General features: G+C 35.8%; 1 protein-coding gene across 1 annotated transcript in view; it reads left to right on the top strand.

Moving 5' to 3' along the window:
- LOC111043418 (QRFP-like peptide receptor) overlaps positions 1-24,544 on the top strand; it is a 165,578-nt gene that overhangs the window by 86,661 nt on the left and 54,373 nt on the right. The gene's annotated exons all lie outside the window — the stretch shown is intronic.

Below are 24,544 nucleotides of genomic sequence, written 5' to 3'. Positions count from 1 at the left end.
GGTCCTGAAACACTCTCATTAACTTAAATGCGTTTTTCCAGGATTGCCCCATCTTTAAGGAATTCAATTCCAAATGAGATTTCTCGAGCTGTTCAGTATTTAATGAGACTGTTCATTAAGGTCACAACTCTGAATATTCAGGGATTGTTTGTATATTCATTCAAGCAGGAATAGGTAATGTGATACAGGGCTTTCCGAAACTCATGAAGAAGAAAGAGAAAATGTGACATTTATATTTCAGGAGAGGAAATTGAGAAATTGAGAGAGAAAGTTTTCATGGACTGTTGCTCCACATAGTTTAGGTGGCTGAAACGTTGGTTGCTCGACTCATATTTCACCACGGTTGGGAGTATTGCTCTCTCGAACACTCCAAAACATGTAAATGAAGTTCTATCTAGTGGGAATTCCAGCTAAGTGATTCATCTAGAAAACAGTAGATATTTCGCCAAACCTGATATAAGTTATCGATGAGTGATGGGATATTTTGTGGATGAATGTGACTCAATACACACTTGTTCTGTGCAGGAAAGTGAGGTTTATTATGTACGAGTAAAATATTGGTTAGAAATGTGTATACTCCACACTCAAACTCAGAACTTAAACATGTCATTGTTATCATATTTTCTTCAATTATTTCTAGAATTTCTATCTAATCCATCTATAGTGATCTATAATTCTTCAGTAGAGACGAAAATTGGAGTATCTGGGACACATTATGAGGAATGGAACTAAATATCAGTTTTTGAAATGTGTACTACAGGGTAAAGTTCTTGGCAGGAGAGGTGTTGGTAGGAGACGAATTTCCTGGTTTAAGAACTTGAGAACATGGTTTGCAGTGTCCACCCCGGAACTTTTTAGAGCGGCTGTCAACAAGGTTATAATTGCCAGAATGATTGCCAACATTCGGTAACGGATAGGCACCAGAAGAAGAAGAAGAAGATGCGAATCCTTATCAGAATCAGTACGATTTTATCCTTAACTTGAGGATGTTCTCTGTTATTTTCTTCTAGCATGAAACACCAATCGTTGCAGAAATTGTGTAATCTAATGCAAAAAATGCAAATATTATTCACATATTCGAAGATGAAGATAATTTCATGGCTGAGATTCCATAAAGAGAGCGTGATCCTAGTCTTCAACGAAATGCATCCAATTTTTCATAACTACCTCATATTCAATACGAAAATGAGTTCATAACGCCTTTCATTTCATGAGGATAAAATTTCTGATACAGTATCAGGTGGAGTAGTGATACTCATCCACATTAAAAACACTAAAGTTCTTCCAGATATCACGAATTCAATTACGTGATATCTGACTCTAGTGTTTTTATTAGGGTAACATTCTATTGCCAAGTCGCATTACTAGTCGATCATCAACTAACGATCAATTCAATCATAAGTTGAGCACTCATAGAATTTATTTAATTATTCAGAATAATTATGTAATTATTCAGAATTACACAACTTACATAAAAAATACCACAGGCTTATAAGCCCAAAACGGTTCCAATTCCAATTTATACAACAGTCCAAATGTAGCTAGATAATGTGTCACTCAACAATCTTCAATTACACATTCGATTTACAATTCAAACCACACAAAAATCATTTTTAAAATAAAAAATACTTCTAAATTGAATTAAATCAATCACAATTAATTAGAAAATCCCAAACTTTGAAAAGACTATAAAATTTTGTGACCGAAAAGACAAACTTACTATTTAGAACTTATCACAGCTGAAAAAATGAATGCAATACACAATTTATTACAATGACAATACAAATCATTGATATTGATAATGAATGTCTAATATTCCTAGAAGTTTTTGAATCACCCAGTTAGGTCATGAACGTTATGAATTAGACTCATTCAAGCTTGTCTCCGCAATAATCTTCTTGAAATGACTTTTCACTTCTGCACTTCAATTTACAAAGCCAAGCAAGTGTAGCTCGGAAATTTCAAGTTAGGAATACCAGAGAAGCTTACAAGCCAGATCTGTCCATGTCAGCGTGATAGGCAAGTGATTACAGAACAAGGCAAACAAAGAGACCAAACTTGTCACTTGTTTTCTTGAATTCCCCCGTGCCAACTTCCACAACTCGTTATCAAGTCGGGCGACAAATGCAATTAAGGCCTAAACTTTGTGGTGCTTTGTCAAACTGCTATGAAATACAATGAATTATTCAGCGAACCGCAATATATGCCGCTTACTTCTCAACAAGTTAAAGTTGAATTGAAAGAGATTTATGAATCCAGAGACTTCTAGTGTAACGGTACATGAAAGTGTGTGGCTATAAACGTACACTATCTAAAGAACTAATGTTTGAAAGAATATATTCTATATTAGTTATTGAGATTGAAGGAAACTCACGTGAAATCCTATAAAAATGTTCTTTGAATAAAATATGATCTTTTTTCAGATTCGATAGGAATTGAAGCCTCCAGTATGGAACTTAGTAAGCACTTGATAATCCTATTGGACAGTGTAAACACAAAATCGCTCTGTCTTCTTTGTTATTACGGGGGTGCCACACTTTTCAAAACACGCACGCTTGTTTATCCACTAAAATAATGTTTCAAAACTCATCAAAGGAGAGGCTCAGAATCTCTTGCTCCGGAAAGGATCTTTGTGTACTCAAGACTCAACAAAAACAACCTGGAGATACTTGTTGTATACACGACCACAATCGCAAGTATTCAGCATACGAAATACGTTTATCAAAGGTTGGAGAGTTTTCTTTACAGAACGCGGCACTAAAAAAGTGTGTCTTTTTTCGTTTGTAGCTCATCCCTAACGTAGAATCTTCTGTGTTGTGCGGATTATGAAATTTCATGTGGGAAAAATTCTATTTTCACTTGACAAACACTCTTTCGGAAAAGCGCGGTGGTTGCTCGTCATGGATGGCTTTGTTTGCTGTTACATGATTATGTACATCCCTAGCACTCGTTACATGATTAAGTATATCCCTAGCACTCTTTTCAGAAATCAGGCGTAAATTTGAGTTACACTCAGTCAGCAATTACTCACAGGTATAGAATGAATATCATCAACGATTTAAACCTTTTCACTATTCCTGAATCATAAAATTTGGAAATTTACCTCCAAGCTGTTCTGCTAAGTTTACCAGGTTCTGGATAAGCTGTAGTTACAAGTTGCCTTACAATGAAAACTTAAACTTAAATTATTTCTTCCTCACGTTTCTTCAGTTCTCAAATCCATCATTGGACAGTTGTGTGTCTGATCATTGTTTCATTGCAGTTAGAAGACTTGAGACTTTAATTTATCGATTATTTCAAATGGCATCAATTCCCTTGACTGATCAAAGACTATCAGAAGATAAAACTTTGGAATCATCTGAATAATAAGGTAATCCATAATAAAAACCTCATATTATTCTTTTATTACGCTTTCAAGCAGTCAAGGGAGGTAGAACTCTATTTTCTCTATTATCGAATCATGTGAGTTGCTTCGTAGTGGCTACAAGAGTATAGTGAGGTCCACGTTACAATGGCAGTGAAGAAAGATAGAAGAACAACGTTGCCGATCCTCTGTAATGTCAATGTCTTCCATAGACTGTAGCTGATACAACTGTTCATTCTCGTTTGAAATAGTAAATTATATTCTATCAAGCAAGAGATTATAGAGATTATATTTTTCAATAATTTCAAGATGAAATATTTTGTTTGTTAATTATTTATTAATTCTACATTGTTGAAAGACGATCTGGCAACAGAGAAAAGCGAGAAAGAGATATCGCTATCCGCTTTGTTGGATGATAGATGAGGATAGCAATACCATTGCTAAACAAACACTGCCATTATAACATGGACCTCACTATAGAGAACTTGAATGTGAGCTACTGTGTAATCGCGATGAGAAATTATGAATTCATCAAAATTTAAGAAAAGTTTAGTAAATTGAATTGGAGTTGAATCCACCTTCTTGTGTATTTGAATACCTTATTCACCAGCAATGCTACCAGAATATATCACTCCAAACCAGCACAACCACTTCTTATCCCAAATAGTCCGTTGAATATTATTATAAGTAGATGTTATATCATGAGATAACAAGAAAATAATCGAACATTTCAATTTAAGATTGAAGAGAGCTCTCCAAACACACAATGTACCTTTCTGTCTCTTCCGAACATTTTTGTAAGACGTGGACAACTGGAAACTTTTTTGTGAGTGGATGATGTGAAGGAAACCATTCATCCTGAGAGAGCCGCTCTCTGGCGAAATTATTTCTCTTTGGCTGTCTGCCAGCAACAACCGTGCTTTATTCAATTCACTCGAGAGCCTGTCTTTTGTAAGCGACACAAGAATTTCCTTTACTCAGTTTAAAGCAGGTACTCAGTTTGGAGAGCGCTCGTACATTTCTTATACAAACTTATCAAAGTTTCTCTCTTACACCTGGTTAGATTTTTGTAGAGAGTATCGTTTCTGCTGCCTCTTTCTTCTTAAGAGGGAAGTATCTTCAACAATGCAGGATAAATGACAAATTATATTAAGACGCTATATACCAGTGAAGATTCCTACCTACTTACTTGCTGAGACAGTTTTTTGTTCAGAAGGAGTTGGTAAGTTTTTGTTTGGAAAGATTCAGTATTATTGAGTAGCAGGTGACCCGTGCTCCGCAAGGTTCTAATTGAAAACTTGACGAACTGAAAACTTAACGTAATGAAATCTTGAAGAATTGAAAATAGGCCTATAACAATCCTCGGTAAATTAGGAATCTGAATGCAAAATTTCAGCCCATTAGTTCAGACATGATGATTTGTAATTCGTGAATTTCCTATCGCCTACATGTATAAGTCTATTCTTTACTTTATTATATCATAGATGTTCCATCATAAATTTTTCTTTTCCATATTCACCTGAAATTACCTGGGAATGGGTCGTTAGGACATGTAAAATTCCCTGATTTTTATCAGATGTGACCTTAAAACTCTGATACCAGATCTTAGCCAACCAGATCTTACGATATCGTTATTAGCTGACATTTTCCAATTATTCAATTTATAACTTGGTCTAAAAGAAAAATATTTATCCATTAAACCTAGATCTGTTTGCAATTTATTCAACATTAATGAAGCTTTACATAAGCTTAAACGAAGGTGGTAGACATGATTTCTACCAGAAAATTAAAAAAATATCAAATTCAAAGAGAAAATTCAGAGCAATTCAAAGAACTCAAAGAGCATTTGAAGTGGTTTTACTTTGAGACGTATTATTATCAGCCCCCAAATTTTCTATCTTCTTGTTGCTAATGTAGATGTTCTGGTTTTAAACGTTAATTGATTAAGATTTCTTGTACGAACAAGCTGAACACAGTTCAGAACAGCCCAATTGAATGCGTATTGGACGAACATTGATCAAGCCAAGCTATCCGTATGGAATGTGTTCAATCTGCAAGCAGTGCTCAGCTCATGTCTTTGTTGCTTTTGAGCCGAAAATAGGCATTGAGATGGATGTATCACTCACTCCTCTGCAAGGAAATTGGTTTGTGCAAGTAGGTAGCGGGGCAGGCATTGCAGCCTCAAGCCGGATAAAGGATTGCTTCCAGATTCAAATCTGTCTTAGAATCCAGTTTCGAAGGTGGATTGTTCCTTCAACTACACACAACTAATGGTATTTGTTGTTTAAACTAGGCGAGCTATTGAATGATTTGATAAGTTCTACGCGTTCAAAGCCACAATAATCCGTTTTGTGTGAGACTACAAGACAAGTGTACTTACTCTGACAATGGTTGGTAAATCTATATATGTATGTTCTTCCATAGATATGGAAGATACAAGATACAAATGCAATATATTTGAAATAAAAGATACATGAGATAGAGACACAATATAATGAGATATATAAGAGATCAATGTAGATATAAAAGTGCTTCATTCATATCAAATTAATTCACAAGAAAGAGAAAGAACTATACGGCTTGATCTAGAACAGTCAGCTGGAAATTCCTTCACCAATGTTAGCAACATTATCGTATGAAAAATTCAAATCCAAATAATTATCTGATTATTTAATAATAACCTATCTGAGTTTGAGATTTGTAGAAGGAAGGATAAGAGCAAGAATGTATTCGCAGAGCTAAGTATACATAGTATGAATGAGAGAGTAATGTTCAGAGAGTGGGGAGAACACGTGATAAGAATTCCAACAGGAAGAGTGCCATTAAAAATTCATAGCTATCATCCAACAGAGGAAAGAGATGCGGGTAGGCCTTTGAAAGTATGGCAGTACCATTATATTTTACATTATTTTATATTTCTACTATAAATATTGATATATTGTAAATCTTATTGTAGCTGAATTGATAAAATCGATTGATTGATTACTTGAACCTTGAATGTGAGAAGCAAAAAAGAAGGATGAGAGCCATGATAAAGCCTCAACTAATTACATGACGCCATTGATGGTCAAATTGGACCATTGATGGTTCTATTCATGTTTGAGGATCCTTGAGGATTTGGGGCTGATCAATTAGCTTTTCCAAGCTGAAAGAAGGATCGGATTTGGTGTTCCTGATTGGACTGTTCCAATTTCAATTTGGACTTTGAGGTTTTCTCAAAATAGAGTAGAGGATCGACTTACGTTTAGTCTGCTGATTAGGCAAATTGATGCTGGTTAGGGAGGCCTCAGACCTCTCGAATTAAGTTTCTCGAGAGGACTTGATTCTATACTTGTATCTGTACTATCTCAATTCTATACTATGGTAATCGGTTCAAACTATCTTGTGGAATTCGCTGGAACTCGAGTTTCACTACATTATACATGTGACCTGACGAGGAATAACATCTACAACAGATGAAGTTTAATTATTGATACTGGAAGCTGTGAACTTATCGCTTGAATATTTCAGCTTTTTCAATCATGATTATATTTTTTTTCGAAATGGATTAGATAATCGTTTATGTCAAACGGATTTCGAGGAGGTCATCAATCATCACTCAGCTTTTCATCCATACTAATGGTACTCGTAGAAAGTGGATCACTCACTACACTATTCAAATAGAAACTAGAAAATCTATTAGAAGTTCTCTCTAAACTCATATCAATCAATTCGTAAAGATTCGAAAATGTGTCCACTCATCACTAGGTTATTTCGATGTATGGTTACAAGTAATTGTTTGAAAAATGTGATGGTTTACTTTTAATATCGGGGCACCGAGCTTCGCTCGTTATTTTTATTTAATGATAAACAGAACACGATTCTTCAAAATGATCGTGTTCATATTTTATAGCTTATGAATTTTGGGGATGAGATATTTTGATTTTCCACAGACGCACTTTTTTATTATTTCCACAGACGACGAGTCTCAGCTGTTTTTCCAAGGATGAATTATCCTTTTAATGTCGTTCAGAGAGTTTTCCCAGGGATGAGACCTCGTGAAATCGAATTTTTATATCAAAAACCTACTATGTACGAAATTTTGTGAAAATCGTTAGAGCCGTTTTCGATATCCGTTGGACATAAATAAACATAAATAAATATAAATAACCAAATATAAACAGATACATACAGAAATTGCTCGCCTAATATAATAGGATACACACCAATGATTTGAGCAGTAGAACCGATTTTAAAATACTCTTTTACTCACCCATCAACTTCATCCAATTTTCTTTTCAAACAATAAAATATTTATCAGCATCTCGTACTTGAATTTGAGTATATACCATAGTTCCATAATCGAGCCACTGTAAAAAGCTTACATATACTGTAGTATCTGCTTGATACTTTCTCACAGTCGACAATACTAGAGTTTGCTTGTAGACTTTGTGTGTTTTATTGCCACTTGAAAACATGAGAATTTAGATTAATCATGGCTTGGGATCATCAGAATGATGAATTTTTGAATATCCAAAATCAATGCTCTAATGGCTTTCAAAACCGGTTGCTGGTACGTTCAAATATTGGTTGAATGACGTCATTTCAACTACGGTTGAATTGAACAGACATAATGGCAACGAGGAAAACATATTATTGCTATAATTATTTTCAATTTGGTTTGATCGGAGTAGTATAACTATGAAGTTGGTAACTTTACTTCTATCATTTTAAACTTCCACTTCATTATTTATCTTTTTAACCGCGGTTGAACTGAATGGTCATATTGGCAACCAGGAAAACACATTATTACTATCATTATATTCAATTTGATTTTATCAGTTTATTATAACTTTGGAGTTGGTAACTTCACTTCTATCATCTATCCTATTCAACTTCCACTTCATTATTTCTCAATGTGTAATGATGATTAGTTGTTGAGTGTAAACAAGGCTGCGCCAATCAAGTGGTGGTATAAGTTGAAAGAAGCGAACGTCTTGATGAGGCTCGGGATTGAAGCCAGCAATTTGAGGCAGACCGAGACCTCACTTGAATTAGCTTTTGGGGTGAGAGCGGAGTTTGCACTTGAGGCAGAGGGAAGTTAGCTTCGGACCTTGAGATATTTCCACAGTAGAGCTGTTCCAAATCCCTTGAAATGGAATCTCTCCTCATCTTAAGTGCAATTCAGCTTTTGGATTGCGGTGGTGGTGGGGGGTGGGTGGTGAGTTCGCATCATCATTTCTTAGTAGCTCGGTTTTCTTTGGCTGACGAAGCTGAAAGGTGCTGACCAATTGGTTGCTTTGATTGCTAGTCAAAGAGCTATTCAAAAAATAAAGAATCGGAGCTCTACTAGTGAAAACCAGTATCATAGGGAAAATATAACATCAATATACGTTGTAATATTGAATATACCAATAATACATGAAATATTATACCTCTCTGCTACTATTAAGCATATTCATTCAGGAATATGTTTTCATATAAACAGATCGGGGGAGTCCGATCTCACTAGGCATCTAACCTGCAACAGTGTAGAAATCAATCTGGAAAAAACAAACAATACGAGGACCATTTCTATTTGAACCTCCGATGGGTCATGAATATAGATACTATCAATGTAGTCATGGATATAGAACTCATCATGTATATAGAGGAATATTCTTTTACGAAAGTTACTTGCAATTACAATTATTATGATCATTAATCAACATAATTGCCGAGAAGGATAAGGTATGTTTCATACCAGTAGACCAGCCTATGACCATCAAAGATGGGTCATGAATATAGAACTCATCATGTATATAGAAGAATATTGTTTTACAAAAGTTACTTACAATTATAATTATTATGATCATTAATCAACATAATTGCCGAGAAGGATAAGGTATGTTTCATACCAGTAGACCAGCCTACAAGAACTCTCTTCATAAAATGCTGCCGAAAAATGAGTTGTATAAAAGTAAATTCGTATGGCTTTTGTTGGTGGGGAGTCCCTTGCGGGAAGGTCCCACCGCCTGAATATATAATTTGAGCCGTCAATGGGCCTTACGACTGTCATACTTCAGCCGGGACCGAAAATTTAACGTGCCCATCCGATAACACGGAAGTGATCTGGTTAAACAACTTTTGGTATTGAGAGGGTTTGAACCCGGGATCTCTGTGCTGCTACGCAAGCACTCTATCCACTAGACCACGGATCACTCCAAATGAGTTGTAATGGGCTACGACATTGTTTTGGAGCTCCTCGTTAGTATGGTATTCCTGCCCTCAAAGTCATATCTTGAGTTTGGGAAAGAGAAATAAGTTACTAGAGGTCAAGTCAGGTTTGTGTGGTGTGTCATCGGAATTATCCCATATGATTTGCTGGAGAAACCGTTTGTTGCACCACCAATGTGAGTCCGAGTTGTCATGCATCACGACGATCTTGGGAGTCATTTCAAGTGGCATCTTTCAGATTATCCAAGACCTTTCACGCAAAAAACCACCAAACAAAGTATTCTGCGTAATAGGAAGAAAAATAAAAATCTTAGTACCCTTTTTGAAATATTTAATCACAACATTTTTTCGGACATTGATGCCATTTTCAAGTGATATGAAGTCATATCAGTGATATTAAGTCATATCACTTGAAAATGGCATCAATGTCCGAAACATGTTGTGATTAAATATTTCAAAAAGGGTACTGAGATTTTCATTTTCCTTTCTATTTCTATAAAAGTAGCCCTATACAGAAAAGAGATAAATATTCTGCGTAAACTTGATTCATCTTTCGTTAGATTTATGCAGAACTATTGCATTCTGCTTGCAAAAACCAATAACGCTACGTAACTAGCACTTGGCGGCTGACTCAAGTGAGAGGGCCAATTAATTTTGAGGGTCTATAACTTGACAACAAGTGACGTTCTGGCCGTACCAAACACAGGACGTTTGGTGAGGATGATAAGCTGTTCACCTCTGTGAAATTAGAGATAAGTTATCTTTATTTCTATTATATTTGTATCAGTATTCATATTTCCATGCTGTGAACCAAAAACACAGGAGAAGCTAAGACTTAAACTTTTCCACGAATAATTCCTCTCTTCAGTATTTTTGATCTTTTGAGACATTGAGGAATATCTGAAACAATGACGAAGAATATGAGTGCTGTGAGCTATGAACAATGGAAGAGACTAGCAATGGACAGGTTTGAATGGATGGCTGCCAACCAATCAAACGATTGAGCTAAAAGAGGAGAAAAGTTGAGTATTTGGAATAATACTTTAATATGAATAGTTAGTTAAGCGTACTCTAAAGTTTATTATTATTTGAACAGTTTTCAGGTCACTATCTTGCAAATTATGTCACGAGGATCCTAGAGAATCTAGAAGCTTCCATCTCACTTCATTTTGAAATGGAAATTCTGTCATCTATCCAAAAAATATATGGCATTATGAAGTTAGCATGATTGTTCACATTTCGAATAATTTCTTTGAATGTCGTATCATGTTTTGATCAATGATAGAGAGTATCATTAATAAAACACTTCCTATAAAAAGAATGTAATTTATTATCATCATATTTCACGCGTTTCCTTTTGAATTCAAATTTAAAGAATATGTGAATCCATAATAATAATAATACCGAGTGACCTGGCTGGCTCAGGTCTGGTGTAAGAGTTTTCAGGTCGCAACTGATCCATTTCAGGGCCTCTGACATGACCTAACGACTGCTTTCTAGGCAGCCGGGACCGACGATTTAACGTGTTCATCCGAAACACGGGAGTGGCCCGTGTTGAATCCATAGTAATAGTGGGAAACTTTCAAGTTATCGACAGATTCAAATAAACATGATTTCAAAAATGCATTCAAATGAGAGAGTTTCAAATTTAGACGGATGGATGACATCCGACCATTTCAACATCACCAGGTAATCATTATCCACTGCAGCATATGGTCATATCATAAAGTCATGGATAGATATTCTATTCAATATTGATGTCCCATCATTTTGCAGTATCTCCCCCATTAACATCCACAGTCTCAGAGTCAAAACAAAAATCAATAGCATTATATTAGTAGTAAACCTTGTCATTATTGTGTAATGACAGTGGCCCATAACTTCAACACCAACTGTTTCAAGATTTCCATGGTGCAACGATCGATGTCTGCTTGAATCAGATTTGATAGAGATATTATTGGAATAATGGTATTTTGATAGGTAGTTCGACTTCACATTACCACATCCCGAAGTATAACATTCTCATATTTCACCAGATTGATTACAGAAAAATCTTGGTTTAGAGTTTGTATTCACTCAACCCATACAAAAAAATCGAACTATAATAATATGGCAGTTGAAAATAATACAATATTTAGAAATCCATCTCTCTTCATAGGAGGAAATAAATGATATTCAAAGCAGTAAACAGGCTATAGAATTCTATGACTCCATCAACGCCATTATTGAGAGAATACCTAAACATCAGCTTCTCATTGTGATGGGGGATTTCAACGCTAAACTGGGAGCAGGAAATAAATCTCATCACATTGGACCACATGGACTGGGAGAAAGGAATGAGCGGGGAGATCTCTTGGAAACTTTTGCAGAGAGCAATGATCTAGTGGTTATGAACACATTCTTCAAGCTCCCCCCAAGGAAACTATATACTTGGAAATCACCTCAAGACAGACCAGAAACGGTAATACGAAACCAAATTGACTATTTGCTTGTGAATAGAAGATTTCGTAACAGCTGTACATCTGTTAAAACCTATCCTGGGGCCGACATCGAGTCAGATCATGTACCTCTTGTAGGTGTGTTTAGAATCAGGATGAAACGAGTACAAAGAGGGATTCCCAAGGTAAACGATATGAGACTCCTGAAAGATCCTGCAATAAAAAAGAAAGCCAAACTAACACTAAATCAACAAATCAATGATATTGAAGAACAACTGGACCCTGAACAGACAATTAGTAAGATACAGAAGGCTGTGGAAGATATAAAGGAAGAATACCTTAAAGCAGATAAGACCAACAAGAGAAAGCCATGGATGACCAACGAAATAATGGAAATGATGGAAGAAAGAAGAAAATCCAAACATGATTCACAGAAATATAGAACACTAAGTATTGCTATTAGGAATAGAATAAGAGAGGCTAAAGATAAGGAGGCGGTAGAGAGGTGTAAGGAAATCGAATTACTGCAGAAGAAGTATGACAGCTACAGTGTGCACCGAAAAGTTAAAGAGCTCACCGGCAATTTCAAGAACAAGCAACTGGGAAACCTCACAGACTCAGACGGTAAAATTGTGGTAGATAAACAAGCCAAAATCAGCACCTGGAAAGAATACTTGGAAAAACTGTTTGAGGATCATAGAAAGGAACACTTTGACATACAGGAAACTCTAAGTGGGCCAGAAATTTTGCAAGATGAAGTGCAAGCAGCCATTGCACAGTTAAAAGATGGTAAAGCATCGGGTCCAGATAACATTGAAACAGAAATCCTCAAATTATTTGATGACAGAACAATTGCATTTATCACAAAAGTGTTCAACAACATCTACAACACTGGAAAAATTCCATCTGAATGGCTGAAATCTGAATTTGTTGCTATTCCAAAGAAAACAAGACCAAAGAAGTGTGAAGAGTATCGCACAATAAGTCTTATGAGTCACCTCTTAAAAGTGTTCCTCAAGGTCATCCACAGGAGAATATATAGTGTGTGTGAGAGCCAAATATCCCCAACTCAATTTGGCTTTATAAAGGCGGTCGGCACTAGAGAGGCACTATTTGCAGTGCAAGTCTTATTTCAGAGATGCCGCGACATGAATTGCGATGTATATGCATGCCTGATTGACTATCAAAAGGCATTTGACCGAGTAAAACATGAAATGATGGTCAAAATACTGAATGAAGCAGGTATCGATGACAAAGATCTGAGAATAATCGGGAACCTCTATTGGGACCAGGTCGCTAACCTCAGAGTGGAAGGAGAACACACGGATTACATAAAAATAAAGCGAGGTGTCCGACAGGGTTGCATACTCTTACCTCTTATTTTCAACCTCTACTCGGAGCACATCTTCGGTGAAGCCCTGGATGGCATGGACAAGGGAATTCTGCTAAATGGATGTAGACTGAATAACATCAGGTATGCTGATGATACCATTGTTTTTGCCGACAATCTTGAAGACTTGCAAGCCCTGGTGGACAAAATTACCCATCACAGCAGTCAATATGGGCTTGAAGTCAATGTAAATAAGACCAAACTTATGATAATCAGCAAACAAAATATCACAGGAAGCCGACTATTCATAAACCAAGCCGCTATTGAGAGAGTTGATCACTACAATTATCTAGGAACCATTATTAATGAGGACTGGAGCAATGCACAGGAAATAAAAGCACGCATAGGAAAGGCAAGATCTACCTTCAATTGCATGAGTGCCTTCTTCAAAAGTCACAACATCACCCTTGACACTAAATTGAGACTCCTGCGATGCTATGTCTTCTCCGTTCTCCTTTATGGTGCAGAATCCTGGACGCTTAATGAAACCACAACCAAAAAGATCAACGCTTTCGAGATGTGGCTATACAGGAGAATGATGAAAATCCCTTGGACTGCCAGGGTGACAAACGTAGAAGTTTTGAGGATGGTGAAAAAGGACCTGGAACTGATGAACATAATCAAGGCACGTAAGTTGGAATACCTTGGTCATATCATGAGAAACGAGGAGAGATACAGTTTGCTGCAGACAATTATACAGGGGAAGATCTTTGGACGAAGAGGACCAGGAAGACGCAGGGTATCGTGGCTTAAAAACCTCAGGACCTGGTTCAACAAAACATCTACACAACTGTTCCGGATTGCTGCAAACAAAGCACGGATCGCTATGATGATCGCCAACATTCGTAACGGATTGGCACCCTAAGAAGAAAGCAGTAAAAGTTCAGTGTAATGTATTTTTTGAGAATGGTGTCCATAGAAGTCCCTATTTGTGCTAGAGAAATGATGGTCATGAGAGAACCTACTATTTTTTTGTGGATTCCAATATTTTATTGGTTTTATGAAATTCATTAAATAAATAAATAAATTTTCATTGTCATTTAGCAACATTGGCAATAGACAAAGTCAAAACTAATACTAGACATTATACAAGTCAGAAGGTTATAAGTTGATGTAATTTTATTGAAAGTATACACGATATACATATATAAACACATAAACATAACTACATCTGAAGTATACCCAGAAGAATTCAAATATTCATCACTATACAAACAATACTCATCGTTGTAGATTCATCAATCATGTGCCTGCTTTTCCTTTTATAAGGGTGACCACTTGGAAACCCGACTGCTATGAATACAATTCATGGATTTTAAAATCGCTTCCTGATGGTTTGGAACCCATCTAAAGCTGTAGGACCACTAATCTGTCATCACAATTCGTCAAGCACAAGCCTGAAGCTCATGAGGGCAACTCACTCAACTAAGAAAGGAAAAGAATATTTCACTATAATCTTTTGATCCTTACTTACTCTTTGATTGCGTTAAACTTTCGTGCCTATTGTTTCGTTGTACTAAAAATGGAAGATTTTCACTCTTGTTTTTTGCTACTTTGGGCAACACATTCAGCCCTAACCCTCTTAATGATAGTTATTAAGGCTGTGCAAAGGCTAAAAATAAACTTTTTACTCGTGATATTTTTCAAAGTTTCTCGATTCGTATACTATCAAAATGAGAAAGTTTTCCCACGAAAACATTTTTTCCCGATCATTACTTTTTGAGATATGAGCGCCTAAAGTTTAAATTTTCGGGACAGAACATTTCAAGTTCAGCAAGAGATAAATCCATGAGATTTAGAGGATAGATTCTTCATGGTATTGTTGATCTAATATAACAAAAAATTCTGAAAATATCTTTTTTTGGGAAAATTATTCAATTTACTTAAAATGACCATAAATAACTTTTAGTTGAGTTATTTTCGGTCATTTTTGGTGAATTGAATTACTTTCTCAAAGATTGATATCTTCAGAAAAGTTTTGTTTTACTAGATCAACAATACCATGAAGAATCTATTCTCTAAATCTCATGGATTTATCTATTACCAAACTTGAAATGTTCTGTCCCAAAAATTTAAACTTTAGGCGCTCATATCTCAAAAAGTAATGATCGGATAAAAATGTTTTCCTGAGAAAACTTTCTCATTTTGATAGCTTGATAGTATACAAATCGAAAAACTTTGAAAAATATCACCAGTAGAAAGTTTATTTTTAGGCTTTGTACAGCCTTAACCTCATTATAAATCCCATGCTTCGGTACATAAACCTCCAATAAACCTCACTTGAATAGTTATGATGGAAGAATAGGGATTGGTTGCATCGGAGATTTTTGTGCAAATTTTTCAAACTAGTGATTCAAGGAAATCACTGGACCCATGACAACTGCGAACTGTGAAAACAATAAATTATTCCGATTTAAAGCGTTGTCACGCACATGTATGAATGATTGAATATTGAATAGATTGCACTTTCGAATTCATCGTTGTCATTTAGGGGCGGCCGATTTATTTTGTGTCGATTAATAGTCGCCAGTCGCGGTTTGGCTGGCTAACAGAATGAAAACTGCAGCTCGCTGCCCAATATTATTGCATGCACTCAACGCTCTTCTGATTTATTTCGGTGTGAACAAATGGAACAGAACAAATTAATCCATCGACCGACGTATCTCCTCTCCTCCCCCAACCACCACCCTTCATCCATCTGTCCGGCAGTCGCGTTTCCATTAATATTAGGTCCGTTTCCCAATAACTTTGGAAGCACTGGCTGGCTTGCTTCTGGGAATCCCAATATTGTTGTTCAATTCAATATTGCGGATTATTTCGTGGAGGATTTGATTCTAGCGCAAAGAATAATTACTGTTGAGAAAGAAAGATGACAGATGGTGAGAAAGACAGCTGGTTGAGAACAGTACAAGTTTTTGTATGCGAGCTACTACTATGGTAGTGGAGATTAGTTCACAGTCCAATAATCGATTACTATTCAATCAAATTATGTCAAGAATGTACAAAATCGAACTGTTGTGGTTCTCAGAGTTGATTTTTCACTTCACGTTAATTCACTTATGGAGACTCATTTCACAGTGACAACAAAAGGAGGCGCTATTATCTATAGAGATTCCATCAATCTAATATTCACTCTTATTCTGATTGGTGCGTGTTTTCCACGAATGTTACTCATTGTTGAATGCGAAATATCTGCTTTGGAAAAATGTTCCCCATGAACTATATCTTCCTATTCGTGTATAAAAAGTGCGCCAGAGTAACTTACTTATTTAAAAAGACAATAAAAACAAAAGTACTTTAGATATTGTGATAATCTTTTTTTATATGATAATGAAATATTCTTATTTTTTTCCATGAGGTATTGGAAATGACATTAGACCAATGGCGACCCCCATTGCGCTTATACTGATAAAATCGATTTTTGAAATTTTGTTGCAGTATATCAATCGGTATGTTGGCAACGGCGTCGCAAATGTTGTTCTTGATGTGTGCTCTGGTCCGTGGTCGATCGACATAAACCAGGGATTCCAAAAAATCGCATTGAGAAAACGCATGTGGAAATGAGCCTTGTCACTTAAAAAATGACCGCGTCTTCAGGCAGATTGTCAATCATCATATCACATGCATTTTGACGGGCAACAAAATAAATCGCTTACAGTCATCTCTTGAACTGCAGTAGGGATGAGAATTCGTCAAACAGAAGAGTCAGGAACTGCCATAGCAGCTGCGTGTTTGCGAGCCAAACGCCAGGGAGAACGCACAACTGACTGCCTGACACTTTCGATATTTTCTGGAGTTCTGATGGTTTGACAATTCTGGGTTTAGCGACACTTCCACACTCCTGGAATGAGTTAACCCACAATAGAATCGAATTATGGCCAGGAACGAGTCTATGGGGAGGAATTTCAAATCGAGCGCGGAAAGTGATCGACCATTAGAAAAGAAGCTCTCAACTGCGAAGGCCCGAAGACCGGAGCATGATGGCTATTTTTACTTGAGGGAGGATAAATTTGGTGACTTCTCCCTTCAGATGTGCCTTTACCTACCCCTCTACACGATCAATTCATCGCACGGGAATTTTTTTCGAATATGTAAGTTTCTCTGGCGCATCTTGTGTTAATACTTTATTGTATCTTCAAGCAATAGCTCTTTTCAGACTATTGTATTGTTTGCTCTACCCAATGAGTGAATAATAAAGAAGAGAAATAACTGAGATATAGAAAGAGTGAGTGGAATGAATAGGGTGAGAAGCCTTTCAGTTGATGAATGTATAAGAAACAAGAGAGTTCGAGATAGAATTTGCACGTTTTGTATGTTCTGCACCAGAATAATTCTTGTTATATAACGTTAGTTGAGTTTTCTTGTATGGCTTTAATCTTTGAAGTGTTTTTCTATCCTTATCCTTATTATCTATGAATTTGTGATCATCTTCTTCATCAGTTCTAAATAAATTATCCTTATAATAGAGGGTTATCATGAAAGAATGGTGCGGTTTCAGTAATTATTAAGAAGATTGTAGGGAAAGTTCATGATAATGGTGAATATTCTACTTTTTCCATGCTTCATAACCCATTTCTATCGGTTTTCCATATTCAGAACTCTGTTGACATAATGTAATACAGAGGCTTATTTCCCATCAACCCAGAAAAATCTATTTCAGTGCATATAATAACAGAATATAACTGCCCAATTATCTCTTGCACGAAAGTTACTTTCTTCCTGTTTTTCGAGTAAGATGTTCTTTGTGGGAAAACTTTGAACCCTAACTCTTCACGCTCTGGCTAGGGTACAGTATGCGGTTTTTTAAGACCCCCAAGCTGATACAATAGCAGTAACCCGATCCTGTTACGCTGGTGTAAAAAAGGCAAGGAGGCAAGGACCTAGTTTCCAGTTTGACCCGAAAGTACACCTAACACTGTTTTTCCACAACATTCTTCCAGTCAAGCATGCCACTAAACAAACCTTGGGTGGATCTCGGTACTCAACAAAGTTACATAAATCTCCCTTTTTCTCTGCTCAAGTTTTAACTAGCAAGTAATCTCAAATACAGTTTTTCAACCAACTCTATAAATAGACAGGGTAGATCGTTCAAAAAAGGAATTGGTATTTTTCTAATCAAACGCTATTGATATCCAAAGTCAATCATAACCCTATTTCGGAATTTTCTAATGTTTTTTGAATGTGGGAGTGAAATAATACAAGGAGTACCCTATCCTTTGTTTTTCTCTCCCGGTCAGTGTTTTATTGTAGAAGTAATAAATAAGTGGTAATCTCATTTAAATCAGTATAGATCCAAAACTTCATCCACATACACCCCTAAAAACTTTTAGTAGTCTTTATCGGAGTATTCTTGTAAAAGTAATATAAGATTAGATTGAATGTGAAGTGTATTTCGAAGAATAAAGAGTCATTTGATAACGCCTTAATCGAGAATAATATCCATCATGATTCTATCTTCTTGAGATATGAATACAAGAAGAACGATTCCCTTCATATCAATGTCAAAATCTAGAAAAGGAGCATACAAAAAACTTAGAAAGTATTAATACTAGAACATTTCCTAAGGCGAAAACCTTTAATATATTCTGTCACTACCATAATTCATTCAATATTAAGGTATAATGATCATTGCCAACATTGGGTTGATAATCAATGTCAAAATATATAGTCTCACATTTTTTAACATGTTTCAACATATTCAATATCATGATTTTCTAATTCAAAGTTAAAGGTACAACAATCGGACATTCCCAGTCATCTCATTCAAGATACTTGCTACAGAAGAAAGCATACTTATGGCAACTTGAGAAACCAAAAACCTCATCATGTCAGGGTTTTTTCTGGAAGGAAAAAAGAGTTGAACACGCTGGAAGATTTATGACAGCTCTGCAACAGCACAGCACTTCGCAGTCGACGGCTCTCAAAGTGAAATATAACAATCTTACACTTTCATCGTAATGCGGATAATGTTTGTGGCTGCTCAAGCGCTATCATTAGTATACATTATCTCCCGGAGTCTTTCCGGCTTGCAGTTTCACCAAGACACCTCTAATCTGCTCAGTTTTACAAAATTACAAACCGCACAACAATAATTTCTGCACAAGAAATTCATTGATGAGCAGTTGTTTTTTGGATTATATTATTAAATCTCCATATAATAATTCAATCACTCTATTCAACAGCTATAATTTTATATAGATGATTTTTGATATGTTTGAAGATCATAATATCAAGTAGTTGCCTCGTTACAGAGTTCTTATCAATCCTACTCAAGCCAGGGCCACATTTTCCGATCCTACTCATGTCCGATATTTTTGTTTGGTGAAAGGCTAGTGATAGGACAGGAGCCGGGGCCACACCTGTCATACAGCGTTCCAATCCTACTCATCTCCAATATTTTTTGCTCGTTGTAAAGTTGATGGACGGATCACATTACGGACATCATTCAACATCATGTGGCAGGCACCATACCAGGCCAGTGTTATCCGTGATCGGAACACTGCAAGAAATGTATGTTCCTTGCATTACTCGGAGTCTCTGGAACATGCGGTGATACTCACTCCAACTTCTTTGCCAATTACATTATTTGTTTCAAATTTCTTAGTTTAGGGGAAACTGGGGATTGATATCGTTTGGAACTTCGATAATATTGTAAGTCATAATTATTATCATACAATAACAGCAATAGTAACACTTTTTGTGTAGTTGAGAAGTTTATATTGTGGTAATTATTCATATTGAATGAAAAAGACAATTTCTTAGTCTTATTCATAACATTGTACGTTACATTTAGTAACATTGTATGTCATAATTATCAGAAGTTGCAAAAAATTGCCATCGAATTCACAATAAACTATCACCTTAGTATTCAAAATCCAAAACAAAATATTCTTGACTAACAATAAATTACAAACTGGTTTTTTTTCTTCAAGATGCAAAAACACTCGATAAACTTTTCAAATACTTTGAATAATTATAAAATTTGTACCTGGTCTCTCACGGTTTCCATATGGAATAAGTATCAAAAGAGACAAAGTGCCAATCAGTGATTATCAAGTACAGGAGAATGTTCTCATCTTAAGTGTCCACACTCAACAAATGTTTGACATACATGTTCGGCAAACATGTTTGTTGAGGAGCTCAGGGACAAACATTTCAATAAGTTTGGACAATCATTGTTTGTCAAACAAATAATTACTGTTTTTCCAAACATTTTCAGTGATGACAGATGTAAACAGCTGTAAAACATAAAACCTGTTCTCCCCACTTACAAATATTTGGTTTGGTGACGCGTCCATATACTGGCCACGGGCAAACATTGTTTGTCAAACCCAATATAATTTGCCCAAACTGTTTCAACAAAAATGTTTGTCTAACAAATGTCAGTTTGGACACGGCTTTATACAATAAAATAATAGCCTACTATTAATATGAGTGGATTATCAGATGCAAATTGAGAAACAACGATGACTAGTGAAAAAATTATGAGAATACAAATTAGTCCAGGCGCAAATGTCATGAATAAGGCACTCCAAACAAAACTTGTAGAGGAAGATTTTAAAAATATTTTCGCAAAAAAACGGTTGAATATCTTGAACGGTTATTGAAATACAAGCGATATGGCAAAACCCTGAATATTTTGGCGGCCATCTTGTTTCCGAGGTGTTTGCCTGTGATTTCGACTTATCATCATCACGATCCTTATTATGGATCCTTATATCCTTATTATCCATACCTAACGAAGGAATTGAGACATCTTTCACGGCTGTTACTCAAAAATGACCACGGAATGACATTTGCGGCCGGACTAAATAGCAACATTTCATTAGGTGAAAAATAATCTCTGCACAAGAAATTCATTGATGAGCAGTTGTTTTTTGGATTATATTATTAAATCTCCATATAATAATTCAATCACTCTATTCAACAGCTATAATTTTATATAGATGATTTTTGATATGTTTGAAGATCATAATATCAAGTAGTTGCCTCGTTACAGAGTTCTTATCAATCCTACTCAAGCCAGGGCCACATTTTCCGATCCTACTCATGTCCGATATTTTTGTTTGGTGAAAGGCTAGTGATAGGACAGGAGCCGGGGCCACACCTGTCATACAGCGTTCCAATCCTACTCATCTCCAATATTTTTTGCTCGTTGTAAAGTTGATGGACGGATCACATTACGGACATCATTCAACATCATGTGGCAGGCACCATACCAGGCCAGTGTTATCCGTGATCGGAACACTGCAAGAAATGTATGTTCCTTGCATTACTCGGAGTCTCTGGAACATGCGGTGATACTCACTCCAACTTCTTTGCCAATTACATTATTTGTTTTCAAATTTCTTAGTTTAGGGGAAACTGGGGATTGATATCGTTTGGAACTTCGATAATATTGTAAGTCATAATTTATTATCATACAATAACAGCAATAGTAACACTTTTTGTGTAGTTGAGAAGTTTATATTGTGGTAATTATTCATATTGAATGAAAAAGACAATTTCTTAGTCTTATTCATAACATTGTACGTTACATTTAGTAACATTGTATGTCATAATTATCAGAAGTTGCAAAAAAATTGCCATCGAATTCACAATAAACTATCACCTTAGTATTCAAAATCCAAAACAAAATATTCTTGACTAACAATAAATTACAAACTGGTTTTTTTTCTTCAAGATGCAAAAACACTCGATAAACTTTTCAAATACTTTGAATAATTATAAAATTTGTACCTGGTCTCTCACGGTTTCCATATGGAATAAGTATCAAAAGAGACAAAGTGCCAATCAGTGATTATCAAGTACAGGAGAATGTTCTCATCTTAAGTGTCCACACTCAACAAATGTTTGACATACATGTTCGGCAAACATGTTTGTTGAGGAGCTCAGGGACAAACATTTCAATAAGTTTGGACAATCATTGTTTGTCAAACAAATAATTACTGTTTTTCCAAACATTTTCAGTGATGACAGATGTAAACAGCTGTAAAACATAAAACCTGTTCTCCCCACTTACAAATATTTGGTTTGGATGGTGACGCGTCCATACTGGCCACGGGCAAACATTGTTCGTCAAACCCAATAAAATTTGCCCAAACTGTTTCAACAAACATGTTTGTCTAACAAATGTCAGTGTGGACACGGCTTTATGCAATAAAATAATAGCCTACTGCTAATATGAGTGGATTATCAGATGCAAATTGAGAAACAACGATGACTAGTGAAAAAATTTGTGAGAATACAAATTAGTCCAGGCGCAAATGTCATGAATAAGGCACTCCGAACAAAACTTGTAGAGGAAGATTTTAAAAATATTTTCGCCAAAAAAACGGTTGAATATCTTGAACGGTTATTGAAATACAAGCGATATAGCAAAACCCTGAATATTTTGGCGGCCATCTTGTTTCCGAGGTGTTTGCCTGTGATTTCGACTTATCATCATCACGATCCTTATTATGCTAGACCTAACGAAGAAATTGAGACATCTTCCACGGCTGTTACTCAAAAATGACCACGGAATGACATTTGCGTCCGGACTAAATAGCAACATTTCATTAGGTGAAAAATAATCTCATAGTACTCACATAGAAAAGTTTTTCAAATAGGGTACTATGAAATTATTTCTTTAATAACAAATCAATAAGCCCTAATGAAATACGTTATTAGCCACATTTTAATATTTTTCTCAACATTCTCTTCAAGTGGAACATGCCTTTGACATGTCTATGTACTTAACTACTTATGAACAGTCGATTTGGAAAATAACATTTGTGAACAAAGAGAACACCGGCTAGCGACAAATTATCCAGGTAAACATTGCGATGGCCTCCAAGTATTTACTTTCCGTCCGACGACATTGTTGTGTTTTCACTTGCGGTATTTCTTCTTGCTCTCTAGTAACGAAAGCTCTCTAGGCAGTGACAACAGTGACAATTATTCCTACTTCACAGTTCAACAATCAGGAGTTGGCTTGAAGCTATTTTTGCTGGAGACGCGCAGTAATTTGGTTAATTGAATCATTTACAGATAATTGTTATTCCTTTTAACAGAGGTATCTTCTTTCTTTCTCCCTTGAAGCTACGTCAGGATATTATTTCTGTGGTCATTTATCAAAGTTTGTTTGGATTCGTCTCGAGGCATGTGTTCATGAACAAGAAAAATGTGGTATTATTGTAGGAAATTAACATTCTCTCTGTCCTCTGTTCCTTTTGATACTCAATTTTATGACTTGAGTTTAATATAATATTAATTTTCATAATTTAGTTTATCGATTTTAAATTCAGAGAATTACGCCAGGCCCTCACAAACACAGGCTTAAGCATACGAGTCTCTCACAACGTAAGGGTTCATATAAATGTACTGTATTATTTGTGAATTGTGAGAATAAACTGATTTGATTTGATTTCCAGATCCTGGAAAGGATTCTGTCATTTGTTTTTATCCTATCATTTTGCGTTCACTAGGATAGTTAAATATTCCAAATGGAGGGGGTTATTCCCTCTGTCTTATGTGATATGAATTATCTCATATCTCGAATACGAAAACAGAAATACAGTTTTAGTAATCAATATGAGAATAATATAGGCCTGTTTGAATAGGCCAATAGTCCTCATATACTCTACCACACTGAATATAATATAGTCTTAAGCTGCGTTAACACCAACGTTATCAACAAAACGTTGTTCACAAACAGTTCCTTTTTTTAAAGAATTACATTTTTTGTAGAGAACAAGTTTTTGACCTCTTGCAAAGGAGTGAGTTTTGTTTGCAACTTCCTCACTGTTTCCCAAACTAAGGGTACAAAAAAAAGGTTGAAAACAAGGATTTCTGCAAGTTGACAACAACATAAAAATCTGGTGTGGCGCACTCACACAACTTTCCTTGCCGTTATGAAAATTGATCAACTGACGCTAGTGTTCCCGCGCTTCTCAAGTCTACTTATAAACAAAAGATCTGAGCCAGCTGGTGACAGGACAATAATGCTGGAGACATACAAGGTCTGCTATCTCTACATAGTGAATCATTTTATAGAATCAACAGTTTGCAATTGGATATCACATTTTCTTGAATTTCGTGCTTATTTTCAATTTTAGGTGAAAGTGTTACTGAACATTAATTGTAGAGATTTTCATGCTCAATCTTTTACAATCA

The sequence above is a fragment of the Nilaparvata lugens genome, chromosome 5, assembly GCF_014356525.2.
Source record: "Nilaparvata lugens isolate BPH chromosome 5, ASM1435652v1, whole genome shotgun sequence".
In the NCBI taxonomy this organism is placed as follows: domain Eukaryota; kingdom Metazoa; phylum Arthropoda; class Insecta; order Hemiptera; family Delphacidae; genus Nilaparvata; species Nilaparvata lugens.
The sequence above is the reverse complement of the archived record's forward strand: the minus strand, read 5'-3'. Positions and strand labels throughout refer to the sequence as shown.